This window comes from Heptranchias perlo, chromosome 2, assembly GCF_035084215.1.
Source record: "Heptranchias perlo isolate sHepPer1 chromosome 2, sHepPer1.hap1, whole genome shotgun sequence".
Classification (NCBI taxonomy): Eukaryota; Metazoa; Chordata; class Chondrichthyes; order Hexanchiformes; family Hexanchidae; genus Heptranchias; species Heptranchias perlo.
Window position 1 is genome coordinate 3,561,233 of NC_090326.1, and position 13,053 is coordinate 3,574,285.

General features: G+C 45.1%; 6 non-coding genes across 6 annotated transcripts; all 6 read left to right on the forward strand.

Moving 5' to 3' along the window:
• The first annotated feature begins 103 nt into the window (after positions 1-103).
• On the forward strand, positions 104-175 carry trnae-uuc (transfer RNA glutamic acid (anticodon UUC)). Its single transcript has one exon. It is a non-coding gene; the product is annotated as a tRNA-Glu (tRNA).
• An 850-nt stretch (positions 176-1,025) lies between these two features.
• On the forward strand, positions 1,026-1,097 carry trnae-cuc (transfer RNA glutamic acid (anticodon CUC)). Its single transcript has one exon. It is a non-coding gene; the product is annotated as a tRNA-Glu (tRNA).
• An 885-nt stretch (positions 1,098-1,982) lies between these two features.
• Positions 1,983-2,054, forward strand: trnae-uuc (transfer RNA glutamic acid (anticodon UUC)). Its single transcript has one exon. It is a non-coding gene; the product is annotated as a tRNA-Glu (tRNA).
• Positions 2,055-2,923: 869 nt separating this feature from the next.
• On the forward strand, positions 2,924-2,995 carry trnae-cuc (transfer RNA glutamic acid (anticodon CUC)). Its single transcript has one exon. It is a non-coding gene; the product is annotated as a tRNA-Glu (tRNA).
• An 885-nt stretch (positions 2,996-3,880) lies between these two features.
• Positions 3,881-3,952, forward strand: trnae-uuc (transfer RNA glutamic acid (anticodon UUC)). Its single transcript has one exon. It is a non-coding gene; the product is annotated as a tRNA-Glu (tRNA).
• An 869-nt stretch (positions 3,953-4,821) lies between these two features.
• trnae-cuc (transfer RNA glutamic acid (anticodon CUC)) lies at positions 4,822-4,893 on the forward strand. Its single transcript has one exon. It is a non-coding gene; the product is annotated as a tRNA-Glu (tRNA).
• Positions 4,894-13,053: the final 8,160 nt, after the last annotated feature.

Below are 13,053 nucleotides of genomic sequence, written 5' to 3' on the forward strand. Positions count from 1 at the left end.
ATTTTGGCCGAGCAGCTTGTTTGGGGAGAAAGGAACGTGAAATGCAGAGACAAATAGGAAAAAGAGGCTTGGACTGATGGCCTGCAAGATCGTGCCATGTGCTTCCCTGGTAGTCTAGTGGTTAGGATTCGGTGCTTTCACCGCCGCGGCCCGGGTTCGATTCCCGGTCAGGGAACGTTATTTGCAAAGTGCTGTTCGTTCTGATGCCAGTGATTGCTCCTGATCGCTATCAGTTTTACACTGCTGTGGTTGCAACAAGGGGCTGCCCATCATTCCTTTATCTCACAACCCATTAGAGTGACACACAATGTACTTTCTTGCCTTCTGTAAAATGCCAGTATTTATTTTTAAAGAGTCGTGACGCTGATCAAAGTTTGTGGGAAGGTTTTTGTTGCCATTTCCAGCAGATTTGGAAAAGATCTGCTGCCTGACACTCTAATTGTCGCCAACCTTTAACTATAGCTCACAGTGTCAGCACAGTCACTGTTTTTTTAGACTTTTATGTCTCTTCTGCCACTACATCTCCTTAACAACACCAGCTGATCACAGCACCGCTTTCTTCAAAATGAGGCCCAGTGTAAAAAAAAATGCACGGTTTCAAAGCGAAGGGAGGTGTGCAAGATTGGAAGGAGTGTGCGACTGGATATAATGGGCCTGAGGCAGTGAGAACATCTCTTGAGCATAAAGACATTCAGTATCTGAAAGAAGCAGGCTGATGAGCTCTTTCAGTTTATTTATCCTGGCATCTGCAAAACCCATCGTCTCTCAAAGTCCATCATCTTTCATCCATTTTGTGTGCATGCCTATCCGAACTTGGTGCTGTCATTGTCTGAACCAGTGTTTTATGTTGTTCGATGACCGTCACAAACACGATGGGCCGTGAATGTTTTATGTTCCAATGTGCTAAAAGAAAAATGCCATTTTGGGCGAGCAGCTTTTTTTTGGATCGAAAGAGACCTGAATTTCAAAGGGACAATTAGGAAAGAAAAGGTTGGACTCCTCTCTCGCATGCATCAACCGTAGCTTCCCTGGTGGTCTAGTGGTTAGGATTCGGCGCTCTCACCGCCGCGGCCCGGGTTCGATTCCCGGTCAGGGAAGATTGCTTTCTTGGTGCTCGTCGTTCTGGTGCCAACGAATGTCCCATCACTGAGCCCAATGCTTGCTCCTGATCAACATTAGCTTTTTCGCCAACATAAATGCTAATCGAGCAGCGGGCAGCCGATCATTCTTTAATCTAACAAGCCATTAGAGCGACATACAATGCACTTTCATGCCTTCTGTAAAATGCCTACATTTCTTTAAAATGTGTTGACGCTGATCAAAGTTTGTGGGAAGATTTTTGTTGCCATTTCTCCCAAGATTCGGAAAAGACCTGTTGCTTGTCACTTTAATTGTCGCCAACCTTTAACTGTAGCTCACAGTGTCAGAACAGTAACTGTTCTCATTAGCCATTTATGTCTCTCCTGGCACGACATCTCCTTAACAACACCAACTAATCACAGCACCTCTTTCTTCAAATTGAATTCCAGTGTAAAAAATGAGCGTTTTCAAAGCTAAGGAAGATGTGCAAGATTGGAAGGAGTGTGCGACTGGAGATAATGGGCCTGAGGCAGTGAGAACATCTCTTGAACATTATCAGTACCTGAAAGGAGGGAGATGAGATCTTTGAGTTTATTTCTCCTGGCATCAGCAAAACCCAACGTCCCTCAATGCCCAACATCTTTCATCCATTTCGAGTGCATGCCGACCCGAACTTGGTGCTGTCATTGTCTGAACAAGTGTTTCATGTTCTTCGATGACCGTCGCAGACACGATGGGCCGAATGGCCTCCTTCTGTGCCCTGAATGTTCTGTGTTTCTATGTACAAAAAGAAAATGCCATTTTGGCCGAGCAGCTTGTTTGGGGAGAAAGGGACGTGAAATGCAGAGACAAATAGGAAAAAGAGGCTTGGACTGATGGCCTGCAAGATTGTGCCATGTGCTTCCCTGGTGGTCTAGTGGTTAGGATTCGGCGCTTTCACCGCCGCGGCCCGGGTTCGATTCCCGGTCAGGGAACGTTATTTGCAAAGTGCTGTTCGTTCTGATGCCAGTGATTGCTCCTGATCGCTATCAGTTTTACACTGCTGTGGTTGCAACAAGGGGCTGCCCATCATTCCTTTATCTCACAACCCATTAGAGTGACACACAATGTACTTTCTTGCCTTCTGTAAAATGCCAGTATTTATTTTTAAAGAGTCGTGACGCTGATCAAAGTTTGTGGGAAGGTTTTTGTTGCCATTTCCAGCAGATTTGGAAAAGATCTGCTGCCTGACACTCTAATTGTCGCCAACCTTTAACTATAGCTCACAGTGTCAGCACAGTCACTGTTTTTTTAGACTTTTATGTCTCTTCTGCCACTACATCTCCTTAACAACACCAGCTGATCACAGCACCGCTTTCTTCAAAATGAGGCCCAGTGTAAAAAAAAATGCACGGTTTCAAAGCGAAGGGAGGTGTGCAAGATTGGAAGGAGTGTGCGACTGGATATAATGGGCCTGAGGCAGTGAGAACATCTCTTGAGCATAAAGACATTCAGTATCTGAAAGAAGCAGGCTGATGAGCTCTTTCAGTTTATTTATCCTGGCATCTGCAAAACCCATCGTCTCTCAAAGTCCATCATCTTTCATCCATTTTGTGTGCATGCCTACCCGAACTTGGTGCTGTCATTGTCTGAACCAGTGTTTTATGTTGTTCGATGACCGTCACAAACACGATGGGCCGAATGGCCTCCCACTGTGCCGTGAATGTTCTATGTTCCAATGTGCTAAAAGAAAATGCCATTTTGGGCGAGCAGCTTTTTTTTGGATCGAAAGAGACCTGAATTTCAAAGGGACAATTAGGAAAGAAAAGGTTGGACTCCTCTCTCGCATGCATCAGCCGTAGCTTCCCTGGTGGTCTAGTGGTTAGGATTCGGCGCTCTCACCGCCGCGGCACGGGTTCGATTCCCGGTCAGGGAAGATTGCTTTCTTGGTGCTCGTCGTTCTGGTGCCAACGAATGTCCCATCACTGAGCCCAATGCTTGCTCCTGATCAACATTAGCTTTTTCGCCAACATAAATGCTAATCGAGCAGCGGGCAGCCGATCATTCTTTCATCTAACAAGCCATTAGAGCGACATACAATGCACTTTCATGCCTTCTGTAAAATGCCTACATTTCTTTAAAATGTGTTGACGCTGATCAAAGTTTGTGGGAAGATTTTTTTTGCCATTTCTCCCAAGATTCGGAAAAGACCTGTTGCTTGTCACTTTAATTGTCGCCAATCTTTAACTGTAGCTCACAGTGTCAGAACAGTAACTGTTCTCATTAGCCATTTATGTCTCTCCTGGCACGACATCTCCTTAACAACACCAACTAATCACAGCACCTCTTTCTTCAAATTGAATTCCAGTGTAAAAAATGAGCGTTTTCAAAGCTAAGGAAGATGTGCAAGATTGGAAGGAGTGTGCGACTGGAGATAATGGGCCTGAGGCAGTGAGAACATCTCTTGAACATTATCAGTACCTGAAAGGAGGGAGATGAGATCTTTGAGTTTATTTCTCCTGGCATCAGCAAAACCCAACGTCCCTCAATGCCCAACATCTTTCATCCATTTCGAGTGCATGCCGACCAGAACTTGGTGCTGTCATTGTCTGAACAAGTGTTTCATGTTCTTCGATGACCATCGCAGACACGATGGGCCGAATGGCCTCCTTCTGTGCCCTGAATGTTCTGTGTTTCTATGTACGAAAAGAAAATGCCATTTTGGCCGAGCAGCTTGTTTGGGGAGAAAGGGACGTGAAATGCAGAGACAAATAGGAAAAAGAGGCTTGGACTGATGGCCTGCAAGATAGTGCCATGTGCTTCCCTGGTGGTCTAGTGGTTAGGATTCGGCGCTTTCACCGCCGCGGCCCGGGTTCGATTCCCAGTCAGGGAACGTTATTTGCAAAGTGCTGTTCGTTCTGATGCCAGTGATTGCTCCTGATCGCTATCAGTTTTACACTGCTGTGGTTGCAACAAGGGGCTGCCCATCATTCCTTTATCTCACAACCCATTAGAGTGACACACAATGTACTTTCTTGCCTTCTGTAAAATGCCAGTATTTATTTTTAAAGAGTCGTGACGCTGATCAAAGTTTGTGGGAAGGTTTTTGTTGCCATTTCTAACAGATTTGGAAAAGATCTGCTACCTGACACTCTAATTGTCGCCAACCTTTAACTATAGCTCACAGTGTCAGCACAGTCACTGTTTTTTTAGACTTTTATGTCTCTTCTGCCACTACATCTCCTTAACAACACCAGCTGATCACAGCACCGCTTTCTTCAAAATGAGGCCCAGTGTAAAAAAAAATGCACGGTTTCAAAGCGAAGGGAGGTGTGCAAAATTGGAAGGAGTGTGCGACTGGATATAATGGGCCTGAGGCAGTGAGAACATCTCTTGAGCATAAAGACATTCAGTATCTGAAAGAAGCAGGCTGATGAGCTCTTTCAGTTTATTTATCCTGGCATCTGCAAAACCCATCGTCTCTCAAAGTCCATCATCTTTCATCCATTTTGTGTGCATGCCTACCCGAACTTGGTGCTGTCATTGTCTGAACCAGTGTTTTATGTTGTTCGATGACCGTCACAAACACGATGGGCCGAATGGCCTCCCACTGTGCCGTGAATGTTCTATGTTCCAATGTGCTAAAAGAAAATGCCATTTTGGGCGAGCAGCTTTTTTTTGGATCGAAAGAGACCTGAATTTCAAAGGGACAATTAGGAAAGAAAAGGTTGGACTCCTCTCTCGCATGCATTGGCCGTAGCTTCCCTGGTGGTCTAGTGGTTAGGATTCGGCGCTCTCACCGCCGCGGCCCAGGTTCGATTCCCGGTCAGGGAACATTGCTTTCTTGGTGCTCGTCGTTCTGGTCCCAACGAATGTCCCACCACTGAGCCCAATGCTTGTTCCTGATCAACATTTGCTTTTTCGCCACCATAAATGCTAATCGAGCAGCGGGCAGCCGATCATTCTTTAATCTAACAAGCCATTCGAGCGACACACAATGCACTTTGATGCCTTCTGTAAAATGCCTATTTTTCTTTAAAAAGTGTTGACGCTGATCAAAGTTTGTGGGAAGATTTTCTGTCTGAAGATGCTGTCAACATTGGGTCATTGGGAGTCTCATGGTCGCGTGTAACGCAAATTAAACCACTTGGAACACAAAAGGGGGAAATGAGAAAAAATCAGGAGTGAGACACATTATTCCATCGTACAAATTATTTTGTTTTCACTGCCTCTGTAAAAAGACTGTCTGAATGGTATTGTCTCTTTAAAAGCCTTTGTCAATATTTCGATGCTGTTGGCTGTCGCTCCGTTTCCTTCCCTCAAGTTTAAAGGATCTACTGCTGTCTCTGTGATAACAATCTGATGAAATCTAGTGAAATGGACTATAGCATTGTTGCACAGTGTTAAAGTCAGAGTAGACGACTTCGAAAAAAAAATCTGGGTTTAGTTGTATTCGGAACTTTGAGCATGTTTAGCAGACACGAAATCTTTATAAGAGAAGAATGGAATGTTGCTCTTCTTCATTCGGCAAAGTTTTTTTTTAAAGTTAACTTGAAAGCTGTGAACGGCTGTGTGGCACAGGTTGGTGATGCCTGTGTCCGTCTTCTTCCTGCTAAGAAGTTGACGGCTTCCACAAAAAATTGTGTATCTTTTGTTTTTGGTTTCTAGTATGTGCTTGACTCTGCTTGAACCTTGTCAACAATCAGAAGAAGGAGAAAATGTTGAAGTGAACGATGAAAACGTTGTTACTCTTACAGATGAGCGCTAATAAAGAATCCCTGGTCGTGAATCGAGCCACGATCCAATGCGATTCAGAGAAATGGCATCGTGGTTATACTCTCTTGTCTGTGGTATGTTTTTGCTCATGGTTGGTTTACAATGGTACTGAATAAAACTCTCACCTATGAAACGTTTGCCTTTGTCCAACCGAGCCTTGTTATCCATCGGGCTGAATGGGTGGAAGAAGTAAATGATCACTGTCGTATCTCTGGGACTGCTTTTACCGATGTGACCCGAGATGAGTCTTTGTGTTGGTATAATTGCTCGGTGAAATGCTTTGAGAATCAATGAATCAGTTTTGGACGGCAGAGTTAAGGTCCTTACAACAATGGAATGCGGGGACAATATTATATTTCTGTTATGTTTGCGCCAGGGTGCTTACGGTGTAAATTAAATAACAACTTTGTACGTGTATTAAGAAAGAGGATTGCGCGTCGCAGCTGCAGCCTTTTATGTGATGCAGTGACGAATGTATGGGACACTATGATTGTTTACAATAAAAAGTCCGTTATCAGATTGTTCACAAAAGGGGCTCGGCCTCCGTGTGGAGTGATATCAATGGTCTGGGGTAATGATGGAACCATCCTCAGTCACTTTCTCACTGCGTGGTGGCATGGTAATGAAACCTCTTACACGTAAAACTTTTCAACCAACAATGGAATATTGCCATGAACATCTGTGTAAATACTTCACATACGTACACAGGCAATATTGGGAGGTTGCACGTAACACTTCCACTCTCCTGACATTTTTGTGTGGGAGAGCAGGCAATATGATATCGTTTCCTATAAGGGTGAAACATTTATCCTATCCTAATGTGATTTGTCGCAGAAGTATAATAAATGTTCACGGTCCTTGTCCAGTGTCCAAATTAGAGTAAAACATGACCGTCTAGATACCCAAGCGGCCTGAGTAACACTGGGAGCGGCGTCCCTTAATGCTGAGTAATGAGGTCCTCGTGAACAAATTACAAAGCGTTGTAAGATGTACAAGCAGTGGTCCACCCCATGAAAGGTGAGCTCGGGGCTGAATCAGCCATGGCTCAGGAGCTTGTAAATATGGTAATTACTGAATCATAAGATTTATGGGATAAAATTAAGAGCAATTACTTCGGATCCTTTAAAGATATCTTGGGCTGTGGTCTGTCTCGATATTCAAGCTGTCATGGATGGCTAGAAAATGTCACTACAACAGACCATAGGCACTTAATTACCCTACTGGGCTGGAGTCAACTTTCTAGTCATCTTAGCAAGTTTGCTAATGGTAACCTGCGCTCCTGGGCCCTACTGTCCGGACTGTGTACTGAAATGGTTTGCCAATAGTTCTGGTGAATCCCACAGGATGTTAATGCTATACTCTTATGTTGACGTGAGACTAATTATAGGGGGGCTCCGATACGTTTGTAAAGACCGAGAAGACTGGGGATCCACCTTTGATACCGCAACAGGCAGCTATCTGCACTATCATGTAACCAGTTGCCTGGATAATAAGTTTGGATGGATAAGCTTTCCACCCACTCAGCCGATTAGAGAGAACGTAACTCGGGTGATTGTAACCCATGTGTGGAAACTTGTGAGCCTATGTTATATAGTGCTAGACGTGGACTGTTATGTTTTAGAACTAAATGTAATATTGTGACTATTGATATGATCGATTGTCAGACTATATATATGTATTGTATTGTGTACACGGTACTCGATCGATATCAATGTGTGACGGTTCCTTGTTGAATGCTCCACAATGGTATATTGTAAGACTGTGGGACAGTTTAACTATTCGATTAGTAATATGGAGGTGGGACTAAATATCAAGAAAAGTAGACAATTAATAGGTAATGAGCATGTGAAGATGGAACTGAACAAGTTGAAATATAGTGATTGGAGGTTAGATTTGGGAACTGAAGACGATATGGATCAGATAAAGGTGATCCAAACGAGAACAGAGCGTGAGTTTAAGCACTCATGGTGGGAGTCGTTACTAGGGTGGGAGCCGTTAAGAGGGTGGGAGCCTTTACTGGGTCGCATTGTTACTAGGCTGGGAGTCTTTGCTAGGGTGGGAGCTGTTACTAGGGTGGGAGATATTACAAGGGTGGGAGTCGTTTCTAAGTGGGAGCAGTAACTAGCGTGGTCACCATCAGCCACTGGAAATTTCGAATATTGCATTGCACCCCATAGTTTGCATTGTGACCTCTCAGATTCTGTTACTGATCATCATGTTAACACTTTGCAGTTGGGCGAAGAAGATAATGTCATTGACCCAACTGTCAGAAGAGCAACTGAAGCCTGTAATGTACACACAGTCCACCTCACCATACACAGTCCATCTCATCATACACAGTCCACCTCACTATAGGAGAAACTACGCCATGTTCTCCGCAGCCTTCAACATGTCATCAATGAGGACAAACACCTCGCTGTGGCCATCCCCACACCTCCACTACTCGCCTTTAAACAGCCACCCAACCTCAAACAGACCATCGTTCGCAGCAAATTACCTAGCTTTCAAGAGAACAGCGTCCACGACACCACACAACCCTGCCACGGTAACCTCTGCAAGACATGCCAGATCATCGACACAGATACCACCATCACACGAGAGGACACCACCCACCAGGTGCATGGTTCATACTCCTGTGACTCGGCCAACGTTGTCTACCTCATACGTTGCAGGAAAGGATGCCCCAGAGCATGGTACATTGGCGAGACCATGCAGACGCTGCGACAACGGATGAACGGACACCGCGCAACAATCGCCAAACAGGAGGGTTCCCTCCCAGTCGGGGAACACTTCAGCAGTCATGGACATTCATCCACCGACCTTCGGGTAAGCGTACTCCAAGGCGGTCTTCGAGACACACGACAACGCAAAATCGTCGAGCAGAAATTGATAGCCAAGTTCCGCACCCATGAGGACGGCCTCAACCGGGATCTTGGGTTCATGTCACGCTACACGTTACCCCACCAGCGAACAAATGTTATCTGTTTTTAATATAATGGGTCATTTGCTGGCTCTCTCTGCCTTCCGGATGTTTCTGCCTCTCTCTGTTTTTTTTCCCTGTTTGTTTTTTTGTTGAATGTGTATTCGGGGGTTCTGCAGGTGACACCTCTCTGTCTGAACACGGTGATTGCCTTGGCAACGGGCAGTTGCAGGGGCAGTCTGTAAACACCATGTATTGTTCTATATGTATAAATGCGTAGGCTTCAAGGAGATCCTGAAACATTTACCTGAGGAAGGAGGAAGTCTCCGAAAGCTTGTGAATTTAAAATAAAATTGCTGGACTATAACTTGGTGTTGTAAAATTGTTTACAATTGTCAACCCCAGTCCATCACCGGCATCTCCACATCATCACTATATGATGCATAAGAAGAAATAAAAAGTGGTGAATATGTTGGAAATGTTGGAGAGTTAATGGTTAATAATCGAAATAACCTGTATAACTACAAATGGTTATGAAAGCAACAGGCTTTATAAGATAAACAGGAAACTAGAAGGGAATTGGGAGAAGAGGCGATGGACTTCTTCAAGTGTCTGATAACAATCTACAAAGGGGTGTTGCAAAGAGATAGTGTTTGGGATTGCATCGACCATGAGTGATTATTGTACAACTTAGTGATTAGTGTAATAAACATAGGTAGAGGGATCAATTAACCATGGTATAGAGTGGTGGTTTAGGTAAATAAGCTGTCAATAAACTGTTCTTGAAAGGTTCCGAGGACAGTTTGTCAGGAAGTCTTGTTTATGGAATGTACTCAACTAAGACTGTTTATTTAATAAGTTGTTCTTGAAAGAATCCAAGAACAGATCAGTCATGAAGTCTTATCTGTGAGGTATACCTTTGAAGTCAGAAAACTGAAGTGTATAAGAAGGGTGGATAGTTCCAGAGTTAGTTGGGAGAGCTCGAAAGAGAGAGGGATCCGGAGCTATTCCTGTATACGGTATAAATTGACCACCTGCACTGTAAAGGATTACAGTCTGTTCTGTATATTCCACCATCAAGTGTCTTGTACTTACTCGAAGCATGTGGTGGTGAAACTTAGGAGGAAGAAGGTCAACAGCCCGCAAGGATCTATCCTTGACACCCTCCGATTTCTCCGCTACATGCAGCATCAGATACACACATGTACTCTAACCATACCCAGCTCTACCTCACCTACCTACCTCTCTCGATCCTTCCACTGCCTTCGATTTGTCACGCTGCTTGTCCGAAATTCAGTAATGAATTTTCCTCCAATTAAATATTGGGAAGACCGAAACCATTGTCTTTGGCCCCACCACAAACTCCATTCCATAGCCACCGACTCGATCCACCTGCTGAGCCACTGTCTCAAGCTGAACCAAACTTTTCACAACGTCGGAGTCCTATTTGACTCTGTGCTGAGCTTTTGACCATATAGTCTCTCCTCACCAAGTCGGTCTATTTCCACCTCTGTAACATCGCCCGTCTACACCCTGCCCATCTCCCGTTGAAACCCTCATCGATGCTTTTGTTACCTCTAGACTTGACTATTCCAATGCTCTCCTGGCCGACCTCCGGTATCCCACCCTCCATAAACTTGAGCTCATCCAAAACCCTGCTGTCCATATCCAAACTCACACCAAGGCCCGTTCACCCTTCACCCCTATGCTTGTTGACATACATTAGCTCCCGTTCCGACAACGGCTCGATTTAAAATTAACATTCTTTTGTTCAAATCCCCCTCTATCTCTGTAACCTCCTCCAGCCCGATAACCCTCTCTGCATACCTTCAATTACTGCCTTTTGCGCATCCCCGATTTTAATCGCTCCACCAATCGCGGCAGTTCCTTCAAATACCTAGGCCCGAAGCTCTGGAATTCACTCTCTAAATCTCTCAGCCTCTCGACCTCTCACTCATCCGTTAAGACGCCCCTTAAAACGTAACTTTTTTTGACCAAGTTTTAGGTCACCTGCCCTAATATCTCATTTTGTGGATCGGTACCAAATTTTATCTGATAACGCTCCTGTGAAGCACCTTGGGGTGTTTTCTTTAGTTAAAGGCGCTATGTATGCAAGTTGTTGTTAATTGTAAGGTCTCCCACCATTTAAAGAAGTAAGGATATGGTAGTGAGCTTGATAACTGCAAAGCATCTATTGCTGCACCGTGTCCATCACCAACCCAGATGAACCCTTTCGAGAGGATGTATAAAGTGCGGCTAAGGATATATCACGGGGTGAAGCACCAAGCACCAGCGAGCAGGAGGAGCTGGAAATAGTTCTATATTTCTCCCCTGGGGAGGCCGAGAAACAACTGTCCTTGGCTGAGGGTCCCAGTCTTCAAGAGAATTAAGACTTGGTCGCACAGACCTAATGTGCAGGCCGTGGAGACATTCATCTCCCACATTCTGGAGATGGCCGATTAGTTGGAGAAGTTCAAGAGCCGCATTTGTAAGACAACGCATGAGGTATGTGAGGCCAGGCAGATCACTCTGGACAATGTGACAGTCCAGGTGATTCCAGCAGCAGCAAGGAATCTGGTGGAGATTCTAAGGGAGTTCGTTACTTCTGAATGGCAGCTATTACGGCTTCCATAGATTAATTGTGTGATGCCTTTAACAACATCATATCTCAGGGCTTTCACAACTTCATTGTAACAATTTGGTCTGTCTCACGCTGACCTTCAGCGCAACCGAGCCCATTCCCAGTACCAATGACATGCAAGAAATGGTTGCTGATTTCAGTGTTTCTGATGACGTGGTTAATGAGGCTGTTTCATTCCAGTTTGTGGTTATGGACTGAACCCAGTAGGCATGGCAAGTACAAGTGAGATGAGAGCAGAAGCAGGCCCTGCGAGCACATCAACATTCTATCTCGTAGAAGCTGCGGCACAGAAGCAGGCCATTCGGCCCAACAGGTCCAGCCAGTTTTTACGCTCCTCCCTCCCTACTTCACCTCACCGTATCAGAATATCCTCCTATTCCTTTCTCCCTCGTGTGCTTATCTAACTTCCTCTTGAATGCATCTATGCTAGTCGCCTCAACTACTCCTTGTGGGAGCACATTGCACATTCTAACCACTCTCTCGATAAAGAAGTTTCTCCTGAATTCCTTAGAAAACATAAACATAGAAAACATAGAAAATAGGAGCAGGAGTAGGACATTCGTCCCTTCGAGCCTGCTCCGCCATTCAATAATGGGTGTATAATGGGCGGCCCATCCATTACCGTCTGTGTTGTGCCCTGGTCGAAGTTGAATTTTACCCTCGTTGGCTGATTCTTTATCTCATGTCCAAGTCTCATTGCTGTTACGGTATTGAACCTGACACAGAATGGCTGACGGGAAGATAGTTTGCGTTAGATTGATAACAGTCATAAATTAAAATGTTATATTCCTTATACTCAAGTTGACCAGGCTTAAACAATGTTTTGGTGCAGGAATTAAGTGTTCGACTATCCGAGATGTGGAAAGATATGGGCTGCTTGACAGGTGTTCAATGATTTCAGTCTGGAGTCAATCGGCTGAGTGCCCCGGATCAGGTCGGAGGCTGGTGGCTGCACCCTGTGGATTATCAGGGATGAAATGTAACTTCGGCGGGGCGGAATTATAGGCCGCAGTGCATCGGCCGCTCGTTTTGCACCCCATGACTTCAATGGAAAGGAGAATTGAGTGGGATGTATAATGGGCGGCCCATCCATTACCGTCTGTGTTGTGCCCTGGTCGAAGTTGAATTTTACCCTCGTTGTTTCTGAGTTGCTTTCACCAGGGTTTTCTGTCTTTGCACGTTTAGAATCTGCTTCTTTAGAAACTAAAGGTCTGACACAACTGGTGGAGTGGCGGGATGGGGAAATCTCGGGCCCACAGACGGGTTGCGTCTGACTCCAGTCGGTTTAAATTCGTGGGTAGAAAATAAAGCGCTGCGGCCTTGTGTTTGAGAGCTCGGCTCTCCCCGAGAGTGGCGCTCATCGCTGGGAGCGCCCATTCGTGGAATCAGCCCTGACATCAACAGCACTTGCAGAATGAAATCTTTCCATCACAAACTGTTCTCTGGCAGACTGTACACACAATCGCAGAGTATCCCATCGCACACTACTTCCCCAGATGACTTACACAATTCAATGCTCTCTGAAAAAAAACTGGGGTTGAAATTGGTCTCCGGCAGTAGTGCAAAATGAGCGAAAGCGCAAAATGAGCGACAGTGTAAAATGAGCGATAGAGCACCAGCAGCCCGTTTTATTGTTGGTCCGATTTTCCAAACAATT